We start from the raw sequence: 25,824 nt of genomic DNA, 5'->3' as shown, positions 1-25,824 counted from the left end.
TAGATCCTTTTTTCTTTTTTTTTTTTTAACCCTCTTACTCTCTCTCCCCAAGTTTATAGTTTTATATTTTTATTTTTACTTTCTCTCTTTATAAAAAAAAAAAAAAAATTTAAATTAAAAAAAAAAAAAAAAAGTGTTATTGGTGTTGCTGTAGGAAAATTGCATATTGAGTGTGTGAGTGTTCTTGCATAATATTTTATTCTGGCATTGACTGCTAGATATTGCTAGATGGAATAAATTTAATTCGTTTTAAACAAACACCTACAGAATAAGAGCTTTCTGTTTATAAAACTCTACTTTCAGATAAAATATCCATTTAAATGTCTGTTGGTATTCGCTATCCACTTAAAGTCAATTCTTTTAAGTTGCCATGAAATTCCTTAGCTGATGTGTACCTGGATGCTTTGCTCGCTCCAGAATGCGTACCGATAAAGATTTAGTTTAGTTATACAGTGCGGAAACAGGCCCTTCGGCCCACTGGGTCCGCGCCGACCAGCGATCACCGCACACTAACACTATCCTGCACAAACTAGGGACAATTTACATTTATCGTCGTCGTCGTGGCTATCCCTCCAGGTCGAGGATGATGGTCTACGTTCCAACGTCAGAACGAAGACCCCTGTGCGTGTGTTTGTTTAACGTGTACTTGATGTTGTACTCCAAGAAGCACACGGTCCTTCACAAATCAATCAACTAATTCCAATGGCAAGTGAACCAAGATGATTGGACCTGATAGATCGGTTGCAGCCTTCATCCGCCTTCACAGCCGTTGAGTTCAAGATAACTTTGTCCATCTGGTCCACCGTTGAGGTCTTGTACGTTGGATCGTTCTTAGTCCGGACCCTCGTCCTCGACCTTACCGCCATGGGTGGCCCTACTAGAAGCTAATGCTTCTGACAGTATCGCTCTCTGAATCATGGGGGCACGCAAGCCTCTTCACCACGACAAGGTGAACGATCCAAAGAGGTTACATCTACACCAAGCCAATTAACCTGCATACCTGTACGTCTTTGGGGTGTGGGAGGAAACCGAAGATCTCGGAGAAAACCCACGCAGGTCACGGGGAGAACGTGCAAACTCCGTGCAGACAGAACCTGTAGTCGGGATCGAACCCGGGTCTCTGGTGCTGAAAGCGCTGTAAGGCAGCAACTCTACCGCTGCGCCACTGGGCTGCCTTGCTAAGGTTCCATTAATCTTTCTTTCCCACAATGTGGGCATAGTAGGCAAGGAGAGGGTTTACTGTTCTTGAGCACCGGATGGCGTTCTGCTTTACTTGAACAGCTGCGATCTTTCTGGTGAAGAGGATTATTGGGGCGGGTCATCAGGTTTTACAATTGGCGATGATGAAACATTATAATTTCAACTCAAATAGGAGGTATCACAAAATGCTGGAGTAACTCAGCGGGTCAGGCAGCATCCCTGGAGAGAAGGAATGGGTGACGTTTCGGGTCGAGACCCCTCTTCAGACTCATGTCAGGGGGGGGCAAGACAAAGAAAGGATATAGGTGGAGACAGGAAGACAGTGGGAGAACTGGGAAGGGGAGGGGAAGAGAGGGACAGAGGAGCTATCTAAAGTTAGAGAAGTCAATGTTCATACCGCTGGGCTGTAAGCTGCCCAAGCAAAATATGAGGTGCTGTTCCTTCAATTTGCGGTGGGCCTCACTATGACATTGGAGGAGGCCCATGACGGAAAGGTCAGACTGGGAGTGGGAGGGGGAGTTGAAGTGCTCAGCCACCGGGAGATCAGGTTGGTACCTGGTCCACTCGTCCCTTCCTACCCAAACCACCCCCACCAGAGGACATACTGTAGGTTTAAGGTGAAGGGGGAAAGATTTAATAGGAATCTGAGGGATTCCTCACACAAAGGGTGGTGGGTGTATGAAACAAGCTGCCAGAGGAGGTAGTTGAGGCAGGGACTATTGCAACGTTAGACAGGTACATGGATAGGACAGGTGAGGAGGGATATGAATCAAACGCAGGCAGGCAGGACTAGTGTAGCTGGGACATGTTGGTCGGTGTGGGCAAGTTGGGCCGAAGGGCCTGTTTCCACATTGTATCACTCTATGACTCTATGATGCTCACTCTTCAATGCTTAGAAGAACACAGTTAGTCAGTTGACTTGTTGACAGACTTCAGTGTGTTTAAGGACTGTCTGTTTAACTTGCACCCATTGTATGTTTAAGCACTGTTTGAATGGCACTTAAAAATTGAATAAATCATGCAAATGGCATTTGTCTAGAAGGTGCCATAACAGTAGCAAAACAGATCACACTGCTTCTGACTGCGATTTATGTCAGCTTTTAACCAAACGATTTCCAAAACCATGTGCATGTTAATCATGCTAAATGAAGTACGGAGAGCGGTAGAGTCATACAGGCCCTTCAGCCCAACTTCTCCATGCTGACCAACATGCCCCATCTACACTAGTGCCACCTACACACCTTTGGCCCATATCCGTTAGACTTTACACTTTTCTTTAGAGATATAGCACCGAAACAGGCCCTTCGGCCCACCGAGTCCACACCGACCCACAATCGCGCCATACACTAACACTAACCTACACATTAGGGACAATTTACAAATTTTCACTGAGGCCAATTAACCTACAAACCTGCACGTCTTTGGAGTGTGGGAGGATACCGGAGCGCCCGGAGAAAACCCATGTGGTCACATGGAAAACGTACAAACTCAGTGCAGACGGCACCTGTGGTCAGGATCGAACCCGGGTCTCTGACGCTGCAAGGCAGCAACTCTAACGCTACGCCACTGTGCCGCCCTAAACCTTTCCTATCCATGTATCTGTCCAGGTGTCTTTGAAATATTGTTATAGTCCCTGCCTCAACAAACTCCTCTGGCAGCTCATTCCATACACCCACCACTCTTTGTGTGAAAATGTTGCCCTTCAGGTTCTTATTAAATCTTGCCCATCTGCCCTTAAATGTAAGCATAGGTCACATAACTTACATAGCTTGCAATATCTGCGTATAAACAAAAACAATTATTTCGTTAGATGTCAGAGGCAGCAATGGAATCCATCTGCAGTTAAGTGGGTGAGAAAAGTTGGTAGAGGCAAGGAACTGCAGATGCTGGTTTACAAAAGAAGACACAATGTGCTGGAGTAATTTAGTGAGCCAGGCATCTCTGGAGAATACGGATAGGTGACGTTTTGGGTCGGGAGTCACGAACTGGGGGCCACAGTTTAAGAATAAGGGGTAGGCCATTTAGAACGGAGATGAGGAAAAACGTTTTCAGTCAGAGAGTTGTAAATCTGTGGAATTCACTGCCTCAGAAGGCAGTGGAGGCCAATTCTCTGAATGCATTCAAGAGAGAGCTAGATAGAGCTCTTAAGGATAGCGGAGTCAGGGGGTATGGGAGAAGACAGGAATGGGGTACTGATTGAGAATGATCAGCCATGGTGACATTGAATGGTGGTGCTGGCTCAAATGGCCGAATGGCCTACTCCTGCACCTATTGTCTATTGTCTATTGGGACACTTGTTCACACTTGGAAAGTTTACTAAATATGAGTAATTGATGCTGAACAATTTGGGATCTTCTTCTTCTTAGGCCCCCTCGGTCATGGCTGACCATGGGTGATGCATCCTAGTTGGCTGCCTGCTCCACACCTCGGCTAGAGCAGCGTCTCTTGTGGCTGAAGAGACCAATGCGGGAGTGACAGTCTCTGTGGCAAAGGTCACGTTTGTGTGACAATAGACAATAGACAATAGGTGCAGGAGTAGGCCATTCAGCCCTTCGAGCCAGCACCGCCATTCAATGTGATCATGGCTGATCACTCTCAATCAGTACCCCGTTCCTGCCTTCTCCCCATACCCCCTCACTCCGCTATCCTTAAGAGCTCTATCCAGCTCTCTCTTGAAAGCATCCAACGAACTGGCCTCCACTGCCTTCTGAGGCAGAGAATTCCACACCTTCACCACTCTCTGACTGAAAAAGTTCTTCCTCATCTCCGTTCTAAATGGCCTACCCCTTATTCTTAAACTGTGGCCCCTTGTTCTGGACTCCCCCAACATTGGGAACATGTTTCCTGCCTCTAATGTGTCCAATCCCCTAATTATCTTATATGTTTCAATAAGATCCCCCCTCATCCTTCTAAATTCCAGTGTATACAAGCCCAATCACTCCAGCCTTTCAACATACGACAGTCCCGCCATTCCGGGAATTAACCTAGTGAACCTACGCTGCACTCCCTCAATAGCAAGAATATCCTTCCTCAAATTTGGAGACCAAAACTGCACAAAACTGTGTGGTCTCTGGTCTGTTGAAGTTGCTGCGCTCCTTTCTGCGTGCCCGCTTTTCTGCCGCTGCGTTCATCAGTTTCTCTTCCCCCGTTTTGAGATGTTGGTTCAGGGTACCTCTCCACCTCGTGCGGTCAGCTGCAAGGCTCTCCCTGGACTCCACGTCGATGTCGAGCACCTTCAAATCTCTCTTGCAGACGCCCTTGTAATGTAGCTGGGGGCGGCCGATGGTTCTCCTCCCAGATGTCAGCTCTCCATAGAGGATGTCTTTTGGCATACGGCCATCCTCCATGCGGTGGACATGGCCCAGCCACCGCAGCCTGTGCTGCCTGAGTAGAGTGTACATACTGGGAAGGCCAGCGCGAGACAGACTCTCGGCGTTGGACACTCTGTCTTGCCAGGATATACCCAGGATACGGCGGATGCCGTATTTGGGATCAATACAACTAAAAAGCAGATATATATTTGTTTTTTTCCCTAAAATATAAGATTGTTATTTCTGAATCCACAGAACTGTTAGGACACAGACGGAGTCCATTCAGCCCACTGATTCTATGCCAGCTCCTGCTGAAGCAAATCTGTCTTCCCCAATTTAATTCTTCTTCCCTTTGCAAGTGACTTGGTCTGCTGGGGTAGTGGCCCTGTACCTCTGTGCACCTTCTCTCACTGCGGCTTCAACTGGTCAATGGTTTCTTTGGCTATCCAGACGATAAATTACTTAAATATAAGGAACGGTGGTGCAGCGGTAGAGTCGCTGCCTCAGAGCGCCAGAGACCCGGGTTTGATCCCGACTACGGGTGCTGTCTGTACGGAGTTTGCACGTTCTCCCCGTGACCTGCGTGGGTTTTCACCGAGATGTTCATTTTCCTCCCACACTCCAAAGACGTACAGCTATGTAGGTTAATTGGGTTGGTGTATGTGTAATTCATCCCCAGTGTGTGTAGGATAGTGTTAGTGTGCGGGGATCGCTGGTCGGTGCGGACTCGGTGGGCCGAAGGGCCTGTTTCCGCGCTGTATCTCTAAACTAAACTAAACTATGAACGTAACCATTTGCTTAGATAGTGAAGATATCTCCTGCATTAGGAGCCCAAGGTAGGTGTACAGGAGAAACATTGTGGTTACTTTCAAATGCAGATATTGTCAGATTACTGGAAATCTAATATTTGATTTATTATCCTTGAAAGGCAATATAAATTGATTAGAACAATTTTGGCACAAATTAAGAACTAATTAATGAAAGCAGAATGCTTTGGTCTTGAACTGTGATATCCAAAGCATGCAAATGTCCTACGTTTCTACACAATGGTACTGAAGATTTCATTTGGATGGGACAAGTTTAGGGGGACATGGGGCAAATGGGGCTGGCTTAGATGGAGCATTTTGGTCGGCATGGCCCAGTTGGATTGAAGGCCTGGACTCTGTTTGTTATGTGTCAAGGGTCTCGACCTGAAACATCACCCATTCCTTTTCTCCAGAGATGCTGCCTGACCCATTGAGTAACTCAGAGTAAAAGACTGTGCATTCACCCGATCAATTTATGGGCCTCTATAAGACCACCCCTCATCCACCTACGCTCCAAGGAATCCAGGTGGGTTGGCAGATGCTAAGCGTTTGACAGCACTGGGCCTGTACTCGTTGGAGTTTAGAAGGTTGAGGGGGGACCTCATTGAAACTTACAGAATAACACTAGGTGGCGCCGTCAGTGATGGCAGCCTCGCCTATAGTCTGTCTGTCTTTTCGTCCTTTTTGTTATTTTTAGTGTGTTTTAAAAAGTATGTGCTAATGTTCTCTGGTTTGTTTATTGTGGGGGATGGGTGGGGGGTTTGTTCGGGAGACGCATCTTTTCAATCTTTTACCTTGCCGGAGATGCGATTGTTTTCCGGATCTTATCTCCGGTCGCTCTGCGGCCTAACATCATGGAGCTGGCGGCCTTGCTCGACACTGACTTTGAGCTACAACGCGGGGCCATGGACTTACCATCGGAGCCTGCATCCCTTACCTGGGATCCATGCTCCAACCGCGGCCTGCGGATTTCAACATCGAGGAGCTTGCAGTCTCAGGTAGAGACTGATGTCGGGAAGCTCCAAGCCGCACGAGGTTCGACCAGTCCCGACCCGATGGGCCAAATGGCCTGATTCTACTCCTATAACTTGTGAACGTGAACAGTGAGGCTGGTGAATGGATGGGTTTAGTTGCTGAACCTCAGTATTCTGATGTAGGTGTAGAGGAGCAGCCAACAATGTTGGATGATGTGGTTCAGTCAGACCAAGTCACAGAAAAGCAATGGTTTACACAAATCTGATTTACTAATCATGCAGCGTGGAAACAGGCCCTTCGGCCCAACTTGCCCATGCCTCCCACATCCCAATGACGAGCAGCCTTGTAGGTTAATTGTCCCTCTGTAAATTGCCCCTAATGTGCAGGGAGTGGGCAAGAAAGTTGGATAACGTGGAACTGGTGTGAACGGGTGATCGCTGGTGGGGGCGTGGGTGGACTCGGTGGGCCGAAGGGCCTGTTTCCGTGCTGTATCTCTAAAACGAAACCAAATGTCAGCATCACTGTGACTGACGCAAGTAGAAGGGATGCGAACGGATTGATTCTGACAGGAGGCAGCTTGTCTTCTGTAAACGATTAGCTTTACTGACAGAGGGCTAATGAGGGAGCAGCGTAAACTGACATTGGTGAGGTGATGGAGAGTTTGTTGCATGGAACGGTGCAGTAGGCTGAACAGTGCCCGCCCCCCCCCCGCCCAGCCTCTGTGTCACTCCATCAGCACACGGCAGGTGCATTTCATTACACTGATGTGATTTGGACAACATTGCTGCTTGCAAACGCGTAACTCCAGGCAGATTCCTTGCCCCACGCATGCACTAAACATCGTCGCATTCTGGCACCTCCTCTCAACTTCGTTGCCAAGTCGAATCACATTGTTTGAATGTTTATGCAGAATAAATGGTCATAGAGCCATAGAGTGATACAGTGTGGAAACAAGATATTTGTGATATCCTTGATCGGACTTTACTGGCTTTACCTTGCACTAAACGTTATTCCCTTATCATATATCTGCACACTGTAAATGGCTCGATTACAATCATGTGTTGTCTTTACGCTGACTAAATTAGCACGCCACAAAAGCTTTTCACTGTACCTCGGTACGCATGACAATAAACTAAATTGATACTGAAATCGAAACTGAAACGTAATGTGTAGGAAGGAGCTGCAGATGCTGGTTTGCACCGAAGATAGACACAAAATGCTGAAGTAACTCAGCGGGACAGGCAGCATCTCTGGAGAGAAGGAATGGGCGACCTTTCGGGTCGAGACCCTTCTTCAGACTGAGAGTCGGGGGAATTTAATCGTATTTTGAGTAGCAGCCCACTTTGACATTTAACTTGAAAATATTTCACCGTTTGAATTCTGCACTTGTTATCTTCAATAAACAATAGACAATAGACAATAGGTGCAGGAGGAGGCCATTCGGCCCTTCGAGCCAGCACTGCCATTCAATGTGATCATGGCTGATCATTCTCAATCTGTACCCCGTTCCTGCCTTCTCCCCATACCCCCTGACTCCGCTATCCTTAAGAGCTCTATCTAGCTCTCTCTTGAATGCATTCAGAGAATTGGCCTCCACTGCCTTCTGAGGCAGGGAATTCCACAGATTCACAACTCTCTGACTGAAAAAGTTTTTCCTCATCTCCGTTCTAAATGGCCTACCCCTTATTCGTAAACTGTGGCCCCTTGTTCTGGACTCCCCCAACATTGGGAACATGTTTCCTGCCTGTAACGTGTCCAACCCCTTAATAATCTTATACGTTTCGATAAGATCCCCTCACATCCTTCTAAATTCCAATGTATACAAACCTAGTCAAGGGGTCAAGTTTAAGGATTACACTGTTAGGCAAACCTGGGTAACACGTTGCAGGTGACGACATGGGCTCATGAGGTGGTTTGGTGTGCATGTTGTAGTTTTATCCTTCAGCAATGAAATGTAATCCTAATTAAATTAAAAGATTAGCACGCTATCTGCACAATACCAGTAGTTATTGCTGGCAGGATTATCAAATCTTAAGGAAATTAATAGTTCTCTTCCTCCAATATTTAGTTTGAGTACATGTCCCACAGAATGGGTAAAATGAAAACGCTAAAGCAAAATTACTGTTTCTTTGCAAGTAAAGATATTCTGGCTATGAAAATACAGCGTACAGGATTCCAAAATAGTTGACCAATTAAATGCCTCTGAAGTCATGCCTCTGGGCGGCACGGTGGCGCAGCGGTAGAGTTGCTGCCTCACAGCGCCAGGGACCCGGGTTCGATCCTGACTACGGGTGCTGTCTGTATCGAGTTTGTACGTTCTCCGCGTGACCTGCGTGGGTTTTCTGCGGGTGCTCCGGTTTCCTCCCACACTCCAAAGACATACAGGTTTGGAGGTTAATTGATTTTTTAAAATTTAGAGATACAGCGCGGAAACAGGCCCTTCGGCCCACCGAGTCCGCGCCACCCAGCGATCCCTGCACATTAACACTATCCTACACACACTAGGGACAATTTTTACATTTACCCAGTCAATTAACCTACATACCTGTACGTCTTTGGAGTGTGGGAGGAAACCGAAGATCTCGGAGAAAACCCACGCAGGTCACGGGGAGAACGTACAAACTCCGTACAGACAGCGCCCGTAGTCAGGATCGAACCTGAGTCTCGGTAGTTGATCGAGCATTCGCTGTAAGGCAGCAACTCTACCGCTGCGCCACCGTGCCGCAACATTTGGCTCGGTAAAATTGTAAATTGTCCCTAGTGTGTGTAGGATAGTGTTAATGTGCGGGGATCGCTGGTCGGCATGGACTCGGTGGGCCGAAGGGCCTGTTTCCACACTGTATCTCTGGACTAAACTAAACTAAAGTCCTTTCATCTTTGTGATGTTATAAGTAGTACAAACTTTTGTAAAAAACTACACAAGTGTCTCCTTGTGTCCTGTCAATTACCAATTTACTCATTTGAAAATGTCAGTCCAGCCTGAAAAAATAACATAACATTTTTAATATGCAGGCAAAAGCACCTAATGCATCACCTGCTACCTTGTTTTAACGTGTAGAAGTGATCTCTTAAAGCCTCACTATCAAAACTGGAGATTCCTCTCTGCTCGGGAAATAGATGGTAGACACTGTGAGAGCTGTCATGATGGATGAATGCATTGTTCTAATGCAACATCTCAACCACCATCTCGAATCATTTAAAGACACAAAATGCTGGAGTAACTCAGCGGGACCGGCAGCATCTCTGGAGGGAAGGAATGATTGACGTTTCAGGTCAAGACCCTTCTTCAGATTCGACCCGAACCATCACCCATTCCTTTTCTCCAGAGATGCTGGCTGACCAACTGCGTTACTCTGGCTTTTTGTGTCTATCTTCAGTTTAAACCAGCATCTGCAATTCCTTCCCACTCATCTCAAATCATTTCTCCAATCCCTTGGATCTTTGTGACCTGTACCTTGTGTTGGGTGGGAAGGAACTGAAGATGCTAGTTTACAGCGAAGACGGACAGAAAATGTTGGAGCAACTCAGCGGGACAGAAGGGATCTCTGGAGGTGCTGGCTCGAAGGGCCGAATGGCCTACTCCTGCACCTATTGTCTATTGTCCATTGTCTAATTTTACCGAAGGCAATTAACCTACATTCTCCTGAGATGCTGTCTGACTTGCTGAGTTACTCCAGCATTTTGTGAATAAATACCTTCGATTTGTACCAGCATCTGCAGTTATTTTCTTACACTACATTCCTGCACATGTTCAGAGTGTGGGAGGAAACCGGAGCACCCGGAGAAAACCCGACACGGTCACAGGGAGAACTCCCGTACAGACGGCACCTGTGGTCAGGATGGAAGCAGGTCTCTGGCGTTGTGAGGCAGCAACTCTACCGCTGCGCCACCGTGCCACCACAAGACAACTTGGGACTTACACTCGCTTCTCAGGCCAGGGACTTGACCCCTGATCATTTGGGTCCGTGCTACGGATAATTGTCATCTGGCTTCTAGCCGTCCAGGCTCATTAATTTCGAGGGCGTCGCGGGGAATTAATTGTGCGGACAAAACAATGGGTTGGTTGTTTGTAATTATCAGGGTGAGACAGACAACCGGTTATACAGGAAAGATGGCTTCACTGGTAAATTGTACTTCCAGGCTGTTGAAATGCTGAAAGTCAAACGTTTTGGCCTACAGCGTGAGTGGTTTTAATGCCTGGCCTGTCCTTCCTCTGTCACCTTGAAGTTGCGCATACTGCCAACTCTTTAGTTGCCTCTGACATTTGATGACTTGTTTCTGCCAAACCTGTCATCCGGGCTGCGTTCTATGGAGCTTCGCAGTCAAATGTCGATGCATTTCCAGCCAATTTCTCCCCGACATTATAAGCAGCACCTCACTCCGAACTGACCTCGCAGTTTATCAGCATTATCAACGCAAAATTCCCAGCCTGGATGGGTGCCCGGCTGTGGATTTAAGAGATGCATTTTATGCTTGTTAATTTGCTGAATATTCATTACTGTGGTTGAAGGATGAATGATTGTCCACATTTACTGCTACTGGTAAATTACGCTGCCGCTTGCCTGGAAATGTTTTATTTCAGATCGGGTAGTAATTAAAGACAGTTAACAACAACAATTTACCATGGTCCTCAGTTATCGCCCGATATGAGATCACACCTTTTTCAGTTATTGTCACGTGTTCCGCGGTACAGTGAAAAGCTTTTGTTGCGCGCTAACCAGTCAGCGGAAAGACAACGCACGATTACAATCGAGCCGTCCACAGTGTATAGATACATTTACAATTGATAACAACAATCAGGAATATAATGGGTAGGAAGGAACTGCAGATGCTGGTTTAAACTGAAGATAGACACAAAGTGCTGGAGTAACTTAGCGGGACAGACAGCATCTTTGGAGAGAAGGAATGGGTGACGTTTCAAGTCGAGACCCTTCTTCAGACTCCCATTGAGTTACTCCAGCTTTTTGTGTCTATCAGGAATATAATTCAGACAAATATAGGCCTGTTGTGTGAGAGTGAATGGATATTAATTAACGGGTGGGATTAGCACAGGGTCCAATCTTGACTCTTGTGATGATGGTCAGCTACCCATGTTAACCCAACTGGGATGTGCAGAGTTGATTGAGTTGATATTCTATCGGGCATTCTGCCCAGCTGAGTAGACCAGGCGAGAGTTTAGTTTGGTTTAGAGACACAGCATGGAGACAGGCCCTTCGGCCCACCGAGTCCGCACCGACCAAAGAACACCCGTTCACACCAGTTCCACTTTATCCCACTTTCCCATCCACTCCCTACACACCAGGGGCAATTTACAGAGGGCCAATTAACCTACAAACCCTGCAAGTCTTTGGGATGTGGGAGGAAACCATACGGTCACGGGTAGAAACCCACACGGTCACGGGGAGAACATGCAAACTCCACACAGGCAGCATCTGAGGTCAGGGTCAAACCTGGGTCTCTGGCACCGTGAGGCAGTGGCTCTACCCGGTGCACCACTTGTAGACAAAAAAAAGGGGCCGATATGCATGATTAATAATCATACGTGTTGTATGGCCAGGAAACTAAATAACGATGTTTAATTTTTCAGTATTGGAAAAAAAAAGCACAGATGAGAGGTGACCAGACTGCTGGTACTCTGCAATGTTTCAACTTAGAATGATCAGGCAACAGTGCTGGAATAAAGGCACAAGGAACTGCAGATGCTTGTTTACAAATAAAGACACTAAGTGCTGGAGTAACTTAGTGGGTCAGGCAGCATCTCTGGAGAACATGGATAGGTGATGTTTCACAGAGTGCTGGAGTAACTCAGCGGGTCAGGCAGCATCTCTGGAGAACATGGATAGGTGGCGTTTCACAGAGTGCTGGAGTAACTCAGCGGGTCAGGCAGCATCTCTGGAGAACACGGATGGATGACGTTTTGGGTCGGGACCCTCCTTCAGTTTCTCAAGCTACACAAGTCTATTTGGACTCTGCACTTTCTAAATCACGGTGACTACAGTAATACAGGAATTACAATTGTAGTTTGAAAGCTTTCATTCTTGTGAAAAGAATGTTTAAAAATATTCCCACAGTTTTGGAAATCATGTTATAAGTAACAGCTCTGAGTGGATGTTCATTACTGTGAACGTAATCAGTCGTAATGGTCTGATATATCGCCTTGACAATGTCACCTCTGGGATGAATAAACCAGTATGCTAATTTGAACAATCAGGAAGAATAGCTTTTGGAAATACTTTGCGGCTCTCGATGTTAGTCAGTGAGGGCTAATTTGCTAATGCTACACGGGAGGGTTTAAACTAGATTGGCAGCGGGGTGGGATCTCGTGCAGGACAGAGGCATGTGAGAGGCTAGACGTTGGTATGGAAGGTGGTGTGGGAAAGGTTAGTCGACAGAATAGGCAGGTGAAAGGCGGAGAGCGAGGAAGGAGGGATGGTTTAAAATGGACGTATTTTAATGCAAGGGGCCTGACGGGTAAGGCAGATGAGCTTATGGCGTGGATAGGTTCGAACGACTGGAACGTTGTAGCGGGACAGGCAGCATCTCTGGAGAGAAGGAATGGGTGACGTTTTGGGTCGAGACCCTTCTTCAGACTGATGTCAGGGGAGGAGGCAGTGCAGGGCTGCAGGACTTTATTCATCCCAGGAGGGAGATTGGTCTGCCAAAGGTCATAAAACACAACAAGGTACATGACACATGAAATCAAAGTGACGAGTGGAAGGTCCAGGATTGAGGGTGTGCAAAGATGGGGAGGGGGGGGGGGGCGAAGGGGGGGAGGGTGGGGGAGTCAGTCTACCCCATGACAGAAGGGGGAGGAGTTGTGCGGTTTGATAGCCACAGGGAAGAAGGATCTCCTGTGTCGTTCCCCAATGTTTCATCCAGTCCCCACACACAAGGGGCAATTTACAGAGACATTTGACCTACAAACCTGGAGGTCTTTGAGATGTGGGAGGAAACCGGAGCACCCGGAGAAAACCCACGTGGTCACAGGGAGAACGTACAAACTCAGACACACACAGGCAGTGTGCTGCACAGTCAGGATTGAACCAGGATCGTGGTGCTGTGAGGTAGCGGCTCTACCCGCTGCACCACTACGCCACCCAACCATATTTTCACCTTGCCACTGTTGGGCGGTAGAGCTGCTGCCTCACAGCGCCAGAGATCCGGGTTTGATCCCGACTACGGGTGCTGCCTGTACGGAGTTTGTACGTTCTCCCCGTGACCCGCGTGGGCTTTCTCCGGGCGCTCCGGTTTCCTCCCACACTTCAAATTGTAAAATTGACCCTAGTGTTTGTCGAATGGTACACAGGGTGACCGCTGGTCGACACACGGACTCGGTGGGCCAAAGGGAAATTGGCCGAAGGGAAGTCACTGAGTTCAGAAGTGACAGGGTTAGAATCAGGCCATTTGGTCCATCAGGTCTACTCTGCCATTGAATCATGGCTGATGTATCTTTCCCATCTCAACCCCATTCTCCTGCCTTCTCCCCACAACCCCAGACACCCGTACTAATCAAGAATCTGCCCCTCTCTACCCTAAAAATACCCAATGTCTCTAAAGTATTAAAAGGTCTGCCCTTGCCTCTGGTACGATGAGATGCTTGCTTGAGGTAGAAACTGCCCGGTATTCATGTGCAAGGATGGTTTTGAATATATTACCTGTTGTTGCCAAGGAAAATGTGGATGAATACTTATACAGCAATTGTCACCGATCGCCCAGACAGCTAGCGATCATGCAAGAATCTGTCAGAGTACCTGAATGAAGGATGTTTCTGCTCAACATCACCCACCGAAGAGTCATTGATTGTCAAGGCAATGGGAAATGCACGCATTGACAATGACCATAGAATTTTAATTGAATATTTTTATTTTGGGGCGGTTTTGTAGCAGCCACTGTTTTCATGATTGTGCACAGGAGCCTGTGTATCTGCCCTCTGCCTCACAGGTATAACCGCTAAACCTCATTTCACCTTCTTTATCTTCTTCTTCTGAAGTGACAGGAGCAGAATCAGGCCATTCGGTCCATCAGGTCTATTCTGCCATTCAATCATGGCCGATGTATCTTTCCCTCTCACTCCTGCCTTCTCTCCACAACCCCTGACACCCGTACTGATCAAGAATCTGCCCATCTCCACCCTAAAAATACCCAATGACTTGGCCTCCACAGCCGTCAGTGGCAATGAATTCCACAGATTCGCCACCCTCTGACTGAAGAAATTCCACCTCATCTCCTTTGTAAAGGTACGTCATTTAATTCTGAGGCTGTGCCCTCTGGATCTAGACTCTCCCACTGGTGGAAGCTTCCTCTCCACATCCACTCTCTCCAGGACTTTCACTTTTCGTTAAGTTTTAATGAGGTGCTCCCTCATCCTTCTAAACTCCAGCGAGTACAGGCCCAGTGCCGACAAACGCTCACCATTAGTTAAACAACTGAGAACATCTGAGAACAACCAAGGCACAGAAAAGGATACCCAGCACAAATCTCCCTTGGGGTGAACTGATTTGTTGCTCTAGATTTATACACAGTGAGTAATTTCTCCTCCAGATTTGGAACTGGGTATAAAAGGGAGCAGTAAGACGTCACATAGAAAGCAGACTGACGAGGGCGCATCACAATGTGTAGAAAGGAACTGCAGTTGCTGGTTTAAACCGGAGATAGACACAAAATTCTGGAGTAACTCAGCGGGACAGGCAGCATCTCTGGAGAGAAGGAATGGGTTCGCTCAGTCCACCTGGACCTACCCGATCTCCCGGTTGTCAAACGCTTTAACTCCCCTTCCCATTCCCACACCGACCTTTCTGTCCGAGGCCTCCTCCATTATCAGTGTGAGGCCAAATGCAAATTGGAGGAACAGCACCCGATATTTCGCTTGGGCAGCTTACAGTCCAGCGGTAAGAATATTGATTTCTCAATAACTTCATTCCCGCTCTCTCCTTCCCTCCCCCACCCAGGTCACACCAGCTTTTTGTTCTCACCTAGCACACAGCTATCAATGGTCTGTTTCCTTTATTATTGTTACTGTTTTTGCATATCTTTCAATCATTTGTTCTATTTCTCTCTACATCATCGTCTATATCTCTCGTTTCCCTTTCCAGTGTCTTTCAGTCTGAAGAAGGGTCTCAACCCGAAACGTCATCCATTCCTTCTCTCCAGGGAATGCATCACAGCTTGGTTTGGCCCACAGCTCTGCCCAGGAGCGCAGGAAATTGTGGACATAGCCCAGTCCATCACCCAGACCAGACTCCCCACCATCAACTCCATCTGCACTTCACACTGCCTCGGGAAAGCAGACAACATAATCAAAGACTGAATCTAACAAGGGTCTCAACCCAAAACAAGGTCCCACATAGGAGATTAGTGGGCAAAATTAGGGCACATGGTATTGGGGGTAGGGTACTGACATGGATAGAAAATTGGTTGACAGACAGAAAGCAAAGAGTGGGGATAAATGGGTCCCTTTCGGAATGGCAGGCAGTGACCAGTGGGGTACCGCAAGGTTCGGTGCTGGGACCCCAGCTATTTACGATATACATTAATGACTTAGACGAAGGGATTAAAAGTACCATTAGCAAATTTGCAGATGATACTAAGCTGGGGGGTAGTGTGAATTGTGAGGAAGATGCAATAAGGCTGCAGGGTGACTTGGACAGGTTGTGTGAGTGGGCGGATACATGGCAGATGCAGTTTAATGTAGATAAGTGTGAGGTTATTCACTTTGGAAGTAAGAACAGAAAGGCAGATTATTATCTGAATGGTGTCAAGTTAGGAGGAGGGGGAGTTCAACGAGATCTGGGTGTCCTAGTGCATCAGTCAATGAAAGGAAGCATGCAAGTACAGCAGGCAGTGAAGAAAGCCAATGGAATGTTGGCCTTCATAACAAGAGGAGTTGAGTATAGGAGCAAAGAGGTCCTTCTACAGTTGTACCGGGCCCTGGTGAGACCGCACCTGGAGTACTGTGTGCAGTTTTGGTCTCCAAATTTGAGGAAGGATATTCTTGCTATGGAGGGCGTGCAGCGTAGGTTCACTAGGTTAATTCCCGGAATGGCGGGACTGTCGTATGTTGAAAGGCTGGAGCGATTGGGCTTGTATACACTGGAATTTAGAAGGATGAGGGGGGATCTTATTGAAACATATAAGATAATTAGGGGATTGGACACATTAGAGGCAGGAGACATGTTCCCAATGTTGGGGGAGTCCAGAACAAGGGGCCACAGTTTAAGAATAAGGGGTAGGCCATTTAGAACGGAGATGAGGAAGAACTTTTTCAGTCAGAGAGTGGTGAAGGTGTGGAATTCTCTGCCTCAGAAGGCAGTGGAGGCCAGTTCGTTGGATGCTTTCAAGAGAGAGCTGGATAGAGCTCTTAAGGATAGCGGAGTGAGGGGGTATGGGGAGAAGGCAGGAACGGGGTACTGATTGAGAGTGATCAGCCATGATCGCATTGAATGGCGGTGCTGGCTCGAAGGGCTGAATGGCCTACTCCTGCACCTATTGTCTATTGTCTATTGTCTATTGTCTATAAAACGTCACCTATTCCTTTTCCCCAGAGTTGCTGCCAGACCTGCCGGGTTGCTCCAGCTTTTTGTGTTTATAATCAAAGACTTGTCCCGCCCCAGTCATTTGCTCTTCTCCCCTCTCCCATCGGGCAGAAGGTACAGAAGCTTGAAAGCACACACCACCAGACTCACGGACAGCTTCTTCCCCTCATAATCTAGGGTGGAGTCCCAATCTTCCAACCGGCCTCACTGTGGAAATTGGGCTTTTTCCTCAGGAAATATTGTGCTACAAAGCTGAAAAACTATATTCTGCACTCAAGTATTTTTTACTTAGGGTTGCATGGTGGCATATCGGCTGAGCTACTGTCTCACAGCGCCAGAGACTCGGCCTCGATCCTGACTATGGGTGCTGTCTGCACGGAGTTTGTACGTTCTCCCCGTGACCTACTTGGGTTTTCTCCGAGATCTTCGGTTTCATAGAAAACGTAGAAAATAGGTGCAGGAGGAGGCCATTAGGCCCTTCGACACTCCAAAGACGTACAGGTTTGTAGGATTCCTCCCACACTCCAAAGACGTACAGGTTTGTCGGTTAATTGGGCTTGGAATGAATGTAAAATTCGTCCCTAGTGTGTGTAGGATAGTGTTAGTGTGCGGGGATCACTGGTCCATGCGGATTCGGTGGGCCGAAGGGCCTATTTCCGCGCTGTATCTCTAAACTAAATTTTTCTCTATCTGTTGCAGTTGTGTTCGGCTTGAGTGTTTTGATGTGTAGTATTATCTGACTTGATTGCATAGCACGCAAACAAAATATTTTCACTGCGTCTCGGTGCGCGTGGCAATAATACAGCAACACCAACAGATCCCTCCAATACCCCACTGAACGCACCATGTGTGAAGTCTCATTTCACTGTGATTGCTGGCTGTGATCCCAATCTCAGCAGGGTCAGGAGATGTGTACAATTCCCAGCAGGTCTGCAAAGGACTTTGAAAAGCAAGGATCAGAAAGCTAAATACTTTAGATGCTCGTCATCTGAAATAAAACAGAGATTGCTGGATTGATAGCAAGAAAATTTAGAGAGAAATTGTACTTTGCAATGTCAAAATAAACCCATTATTGCCCGTTGCCAAGAAGATGCAGGACTGATAATTGCAAATAAGTACTGGAGACACAAGGAGCTGCAGATGCTGGGATCTCGGGCAAGACACAGAGTGCTGGAGGAGTTCAGCGGGTCAGGCAGCGCCTGTGGAGGGGAAGGGCTAGACGGCCTCTCCCGGTCATTACCCTTCTTCAGACTGATAGTAGGATCGTGGGAATGTGGAAAGAAGAGGCTCCAGGGAAAGTGAGTGTGGGAATGGAATCATTGTGGGAGCCACCACACACTCAATGGTCCAACTGGCTTTCATCCGTGTCATTGGAAAACATGGATATATTGAAATATATAGCTGGTCAAGTTCATTAAAGAAAGATGTAGCACCTACCTGCCAAATGTGGACTACATGTAAATTTAAATCTCACGCAAGGAGCCCTTTGCCCCACTGAGTCCGCAACGACCAGTGATCCCCGCACACTAACACCATGCATCACCCACTAGGGACATTTTATTTACATTTACACCAAGCCAATTAACCTACAAACCTGCACGTCTTTGGAGTGTGGGAGGAAACCGAAGATCTCGGAGAAAACCCCGTGCAGGTCACAGGGGAGAAGGTACAAACATTGTACAGACAGCACCAGTAGTCAGGATCGGACCCGGGTCTCTGGCACTGTGAGGCAGTAACTCCACCACTGCGCCACCATGCCACCATGACTGGGGCCGGTGCAGAAGGAATGTGTTGGTCAACATGGGCAAGTTGGGCCGAAGGGCCTGTTTCCACGCTGTGTGGCTCTATGACTCTCTGACCAGCATCAGCAGTTTCTTGTCTCTACATCTATAATGTGAGTCCTGTTTTATTTTGCACCTCACCCTATCAGCCACTATTCCATCAAAGGAGAATTCATGATAAGTGTTTTAGTAAGTGAGAATGGGAAATCAATATTCTTTATAATCTAGAATATAGCAACTGCTGATTGTTATTGTTGAGTTAGTGTGACAGACAATGTAATACACTAGCCCGAAATACATTTATTCTCAATCATTGGAGACCTTTAAAAGACAAACAAAGGACAGTGAGAATGAATGAACAAACTCACAAGCTTAATAAATCTACTTAACACAGTCCATAGTTAGTTACATAAATCTTTAATCATCTTTATATTGTACAAGATTACTTATTACTTGGACAGGAACTTAGATTATGATTGATATCTGGCATTTTGTTTCGATAAGAAATAATGTGGATGATGGAAAAGTATCCTGATAGAGTCTATCAAGATAATCTACTCATATTTCCCGAGCAATTAAGTTATCATACATTTCTAAATGGTTTCGAGGGATATGGGATTAATGGGACTATCTTAGATGGGGCATTTTAGTCGGCATGGGCAAGTTGGGCCGAAGGGCCTGCTTCCATGCTGTATGATATAATTTTTTGGTGTATATAAATAAAAATCACACACACACACACACACACACACACACACACAACACACACACACACACACACACAACACACACCAACACACAGACACACACACAGACACACAGACACACACACACTCACACACCAACACACACCCACACAACACACACCAACACACACACACACACACACACACAAACACACACCAACACACACACCGACACACACACCAACACACAGACACTCACACACACACAAACACACACCAACGCGCGCGCGCACGCGCACACGCACACACACACACACACACACACACACACACACACGTATATAATTTGAACAGCTCTAGAATAAGTAAAGTTTCCTCACAATATTTTCCGCAAGAATGCGTGGCTGTTTTATTTGGGGATAGGTGGAGATGGCAAGTCATTAAAGTGCACAGTTGGATGAGGAGCAGATCTTTTGGATTGTGAGACCCAGCTGACAAACACACATTTCCAGCTAGCACAAATCGATGAATATCTTGACTTCCCCTTAAAAGTGGATTTAATGAGCATTGTTTATCCTTGTGGGATTTCCTTTCCAAGTATCTATCAAAACAGGACATGGGTTTCAATGAAAAAGCTGGAATAGTAGTTCAGCACTGCTCTCTGGTTGTGGTAAGGTGGTTCAGTTGCCTGATAACAGCTGGGAAGAAACTATCCCTGAATCTGGGGGTGTTCGTTTTCACACTTCTGTACCTTTTGCCCGATGGGAGGGGGAGGAGAGGGAGTGGCCAGGGTGAGACTGGTCCTTGATTATGCTGCTGGCCTTGCCGAGGCAGCGTGAGGTGCAGATGGAATTTATACCTCATGCCCAGGTACTTTCCCCTGCAACCCTCAGGTGATTTAACACCCGTCCCTGTATCTCCTCGCTCACACGCATCCAGGGATTGACACGTGAGAGAAAATAAACTCCAGGGCTACAGGGGAAAAGTAGAGTTACTGGTTCTAACGAGCGCAAACATGGACCCAATGGGGCATGTATTGTCTTTATAAAGCAACTATTCTAGGATTCTAGAGTCATGCTATAAAATAGAAATCGTTTTCGCTAATTCACCACTGAAAGACATTATAATAATTTCATAATCTAGTGTATTACCTAATACGTTAGTTGAATCTCACAAGAAAATTCATTAAGTGTATTATTCCTTTACAAGTGTAACGTCTTCAGACTAATTTAATGAGTGTTTCTGTAAGATATTCTGTAAGATATGTTCCAATACAAAATGTTTAGCTGCGGTTTAGAACACAATGGTGCATAAAGAGACTTCTACGGTTTAGGCGTGAACCATTTGATGGTGTTTTCATATCAGGCTTTGAGGTGAAAAGGGATTGTGAAGTCACAATGCCCTGCACATCAAGCAGTAAATTAGTATGTCTAATAAATTCCCTTGCATATGAGCAACATCTAATAAAAATGCGTAATAATCCTGCAGTGTAAATGGAACATTTTATTGTCAGTTCAGTTTAGTTTATTGTCACCTGTACCAAGATACAGCGAAAAGCTTTTGTCGCGTGCTGTCAAATCAGCAGAAAGACAATACACGATTACAATCGAGCCATTTACAGTGTTCAGATGCATGATAAGGGAATAACGTTTAGTGCAAGGTAGAGCCAGCGAGGTCCGATCAAAGATAGTCCGATGGTCACCAATGAGGTAGGTAGTAGTTCGGCACTGCTCTCTGGTTGTGGTAGGATGACTCAGTTGCCTGACAACAGCCGGGAAGGAACTGTCCCTGAATCTGGAGGTGTACGTATTCTGGCCACAGAGTGGACATTCACACAGCAAGTTCACACACTCAGACACAGAAAGCTGGAGTAACTCAGCGGGTCAGACTGCATCTCCGGAGAAAAAGGAATGGGTGACGTTTCGGACGGAGACCACTCCAGCATTTTGTGTCTATCTTCGGTGTAAACCCACATCGGCAGTTCCTTCCTGCACAAGTTCCCACACTTGTTGGGTTGAAGTGCGGTCACATTTTGGTCGCCACTACAATCTCTGATTCCATCCACCTTAGCAGACAATTCCAATTGTTTATTTACTTAAGGAATATTTTAAACATGGAGTCATTAACAAATGTAAGTTGAATTTATGAATTTTCATAAACAAAGGCTGTTATTCTTTTGTTCATATAACTGAGTGAATAGACAATAGACAATAGACAATAGGTGCAGGAGGAGGCTATTCGGCCCTTCGAGCCAGCACCGCCATTCAATGTGATCATGGCTGATCATTCTCAATCAGTACCCCGTTCCTGCCTTCTCCCCATACCCCCTGACTCCGCTATCCTTAAGTGCTCTATCTAGCTCTCTCTCTTGAATGCATTCAGAGAATTGGCCTCCACTGCCTTCTGAAGCAGAGAATTCCACAGATTCACAGCTCTCTGACTGAAAAAGTTTTTCCTCATCTCAGTTCTAAATGGCCTACCCCTTATTCTTAAACTGTGGCCCCTGGTTCTGGACTTCCCCAACATTGGGAACATGTTTCCTGCCTGTAACGTGTCCAACCCCTTAATAATCTTATACGTTTCGATTAAGCAAAGACCTAGCATTGTGCGCAGTTCTGGTCGGCCCATTACAGGAAGAGTTTAACATTGTGGAGCAGTAAAATAGAAACGACATCCTATTAAAGACCATCCTACCAACAACCAGAGAGTGGTCCTAATCTACCATCTACCTCATAGGAGACTCAGACTATCTTTGCTCGGACTTCACTGGCTTTATCTTGCACTCAACATTATTCCCTTTATCGTGTATCTGTACACTGTGGACGGCTCAATTGTAATCATGTATTGTCTTTCCACTGACTGGTTAGCACGCAACAAAAGCTTTTCTTAGTACGTGTGACAATAAACTAAACTAATTTAATCTAGTGACTCCAGCAACTGCAGATGCCGAAATCATGAGCAAAACCCAAAGATCTGGAGTATCTCAGGTATGAATGCCTTATTCAAAGCCTACTGACTGAAGAAAGGTTCTGACCTGAAGCATCGTCTGTCCATCGTCTGATTTCCACAGATGCTGCCTGACCCGCTGAGTTCTTCCAGCACTTTGTGTATTGCTGACCATTCAATGCCAGTTGGAACAGCCAACATCATTGCCTCTCGGGGTATTTCGAACGATTTTGTTAAGAGCTGAATAACTAATTTACATCAGGGTTCTGCAAAAATAACTGCAGGCTTCACTCTGCCTGGAACACTCGACATTGATCAGCCTGTGGAAGTTACAACCTACTTGCTGCTTTGTAATTGCAGCTTCAGCATGATGGTTAATGTGTGCTTTACCACTCGACAACGTTCATTGATTGCAAGGGAGTCAAGATGTTCCTTAAGAAAAAAGGAACTGCAGATGCTGGTTTATACCAAAGATGGACACAGAGTGCTGGAGTAACTCAGTGGGTCAGGCAGCATCTCTGGAGAAAAAGGATAGGTCTGAAGAAGGGTCCTGACCTGAAACGTCACACATCCTTCTTCTCCAGAGATGCTGCACGGTGGCGCAGCGGTAGAGTTGCTGCCTTACAGCGCCGGAGACCCGGGTGCTGCCTGTACGGAGTTTGTACGTTCTCCCCGTGACCGTGTGGGTTTTCTCCGGGTGCTCCGGTTTCCTCCCACACTCAAAGACGTGCAGGTTTGTAGGTTAATTGGCTTGGTATAAATGTAAATTGTCCCTCGTGTGTGCAGGATAGTGTTAGTGTGCGGGGATCGCTGGTCGGTGTAGACGCGAAAGGCCTGTTTCTGCGCTGTATCTTCAAACTAAACTAAACTAAGCTGCCTGACCCACTAAGTTACTCCATTTCACTATCAAGATTTTCATGTTTCAGATTGCCTCACAAGACCACAGTTCTGAGCAAAGAAAAGAGTCAAATGTCACACTCCCTCCTGATGCACATTAACAGATCCTGAAGCAATGAGTCCGTCACACCATAGGTGATAGGAGCAGAATTAGGCCATTCAGCCCATCAAGTCTACTCCGCCATTCATTCAAAGCTGATCTGTCTCTCCCTCCTAACCCCATTCTCCTGCCTCCTTCCCATAACCTCTGACACCTGTACTAATCAAAAATCTATCTATCTCTGCCTTAAAAATATCAATTGATGGCCTCCACAGCCTTCTGTGGCAAAGAATTCCACAGATTCACCACCCCCTGATTAAATAAATTCCTCCCCATCTCCTTTCGAAAGGTATGTCCTTTTATTCTGTGGTTGTGCCCTCTGGTTCTGGACTCTCCCACTGGTGGAAACATCCTTTCTAGGCCCACTCCAGTTGGCTGTTCATTATCGGGTAGGTGTCAATGAGTCCTTAGTGAAGAATAAATAGTGTGAACATTCAGTTGCATCGCATTCATGTGGATACACGAAACAATAGTCATTCGGCAGCATGAAAACTTGATCAATAGATACACCATTAAACATGCCACCCATGGTTATTGACTGGAATCAGCTAATTAGTTTATTTTGTCACTAACATTTCCTCCATCCATTCATGGACTACTTCACATCTCCTCTCAGAAGCAGTAAGAGTTCATCTTGTCACCAACACTCTTAACTTGTTTGCAGTGTCCATATTCTCCACAGATGCTGCCTGACCCGCTGAGTTACTCCAGCACTCTGTGCCTTTTTTTTCTAAGGTGTAGTCTCACAAACCTCACAGTTTCAGTGAGTCTGAAGAAGGGTCTCGACCCGAAGCGTCACCTATTCCTTTTCACCAGAGATGCTGCCTGTCCCGCTGAGTTACTCCAGCATCTTGCGTCTTTCTTCGGCTTTAAACTAGCATCTGCAGGTTGAATCTGGAGGTGTGCGTTTTCACACCTTTTGCCCGATGGGAGAGGGGAGAAGTGGGAATGGCAGGGGAAGAGGGAGTTTACAAGGATGCAGGTCTGTTTTTACTTACTTAGATACAAGTGCGGAAAATATCTTAAAGCCTTTCTTTTTAGTGCGTCAGGAACCCTGTGGCCTTTGCGATTTTGAAGAGAAGCTTATTCACTTAAAATTTGAATATTGAGTTTTTTTACATGATGCAGTAAACATGAAGATGAATTGTGTTTTTGCTTATTAGGTGACCTTGTACCGTCTCTACGTCTATATTGGAAATCATGGGATGTGCAGTAGGCATGATTTATAGGTTTACTAACCTGACTGTCCCAGGGGGGGAGTGCGTTACAGTGTGTGATTTGTGTTTGTGGTCCACTCTGTAAGCCTCGCCTGCCTGCGAGATATTTAACTGCAAAAATCAATTCTTCTATGAGTAGAGGGAAAATGATTATTTTGCCCTGTCAACATCACTGTAATTGCCTTCCAGTTAGGGAATACTTTCTGATTAGTTAGCGTGTAACATGAGTGCAACAAGACGGCCCGTACATGTAATGGCTTCAATGTAGCTTGTCCCTTCACAACGAGAACATTGCGATTGAGATACTCTGGGGACAGGTGCAGGGAACGAGAAGCTGTAAGCCTTCAGAAACGCCATCGAGATGGATGTTAGTATAAGGTCTTAGGTGGTTTTAATTGGGGAACACAAGTTACAGATAGTTTAGCTCACAAATGATAGGAGCAGAATTAGTCCATTCGGCCCATCAAGTCTACTCCGCCATTCAATCATGGCTAATCTATCTCTCCCTCCTAACCCCATTCTCCTGCCTTCTCCCCATAACCCCTGACACCCGTACTAATCAAGAATCTATCTATCTCTGCCATAAAAATATCCACTGACTTGGCCTCCGCAAAGAATTCCACAGATTCACCACCCTCTGACTAAAGAAATTTCTCCTCATCTCCTTCCTAAAAGAACGTCCTTTAATTCTGAGGCTGTGACATAGACTCTAAAGTCCTAGACTCCCCCACTAGTGGAAACATCCTCTCCACAACCGCTAACAAAGACTTCCAGTTTGTAGCAAAATTAAAGTGGGTTGCCCAGTAGGAAATGGCAAAAAAACGTTTCACTCTGAGGACAAACCTGAATGAATTAGACAATAGACAATAGACAATAGGTGCAGGAGTAGGCCATTCAGCCCTTCGAGCCAGCACCGCCATTCAATGCGATCATGGCTGATCACTCTCAATCAGTACCCCGTTCCTGCCTTCTCCCCATACCCCCTCACTCCGCTATCCTTAAGAGCTCTATCCAGCTCTCTCTTGAAAGCATCCAACGAACTGGCCTCCACTGCCTTCTGAGGCAGAGAATTCCACACCTTCACCACCCTCTGACTGAAAAAGTTCTTCCTCATCTCCGTTCTAAATGGCCTACCCCTTATTCTTAAACTGTGGCCCCTTGTTCTGGACTCCCCCAACATTGGGAACATGTTTCCTGCCTCTAATGTGTCCAATCCCCTAATTATCTTATATGTTTCAATAAGATCCCCCCTCATCCTTCTAAATTCCAGTGTATACAAGCTCAATCGCTCCAGCCTTTCAACATACGACAGTCCCGCCATTCCGGGAATTAACCTAGTGAACCTACGCTGCACGCCCTCCATAGCAAGAATA

Source organism: Rhinoraja longicauda, chromosome 6, assembly GCF_053455715.1.
Source record: "Rhinoraja longicauda isolate Sanriku21f chromosome 6, sRhiLon1.1, whole genome shotgun sequence".
Lineage (NCBI taxonomy): Eukaryota > Metazoa > Chordata > Chondrichthyes > Rajiformes > Arhynchobatidae > Rhinoraja > Rhinoraja longicauda.
The sequence above is the reverse complement of the archived record's forward strand: the minus strand, read 5'-3'. Positions refer to the sequence as shown.